Here is a 423-nt window from a genome sequence, read left to right on the forward strand (position 1 = left end):
CGTGCTGGTCCAAACGGACAACACGGCGACCGTTGCGTACATCAACCGACAAGGCGGTCTGCACTCCCGTCGCATTTCGCAACTCGCCCGCCACCTCCTCCTTTGGAGTCAGAAGGTTCTGAGGTCACTTCGTGCCATTGACATTCTGGGTCTGCTCAACCGTACGGCCGACGAGCTGTCACGAGCTACGCTCCCGGGAGAATGGAGACTCCATCCCCAGACGGTCCAACTGTTTTGGAAACGCTTCGGAGCCACTCAGGTAGACCTGTTTGCCTCTCCAGAAACCTCTCACTGCCAGTTGTTCTACTCCCTGACCGTGGGAACACTCGGCATGGATGCACTGGCACACAGCTGGCCGCGGGGGCCTGCGCAAGTATGCGTTTCCCCCAGTGAGCCTTCTCGCACAGATGCTGTGCAAGGTCA

The sequence above is a fragment of the Sinocyclocheilus grahami genome, unplaced genomic scaffold, assembly GCF_001515645.1.
Source record: "Sinocyclocheilus grahami isolate Dianchi unplaced genomic scaffold, SAMN03320097.WGS_v1.1 scaffold635.1, whole genome shotgun sequence".
In the NCBI taxonomy this organism is placed as follows: domain Eukaryota; kingdom Metazoa; phylum Chordata; class Actinopteri; order Cypriniformes; family Cyprinidae; genus Sinocyclocheilus; species Sinocyclocheilus grahami.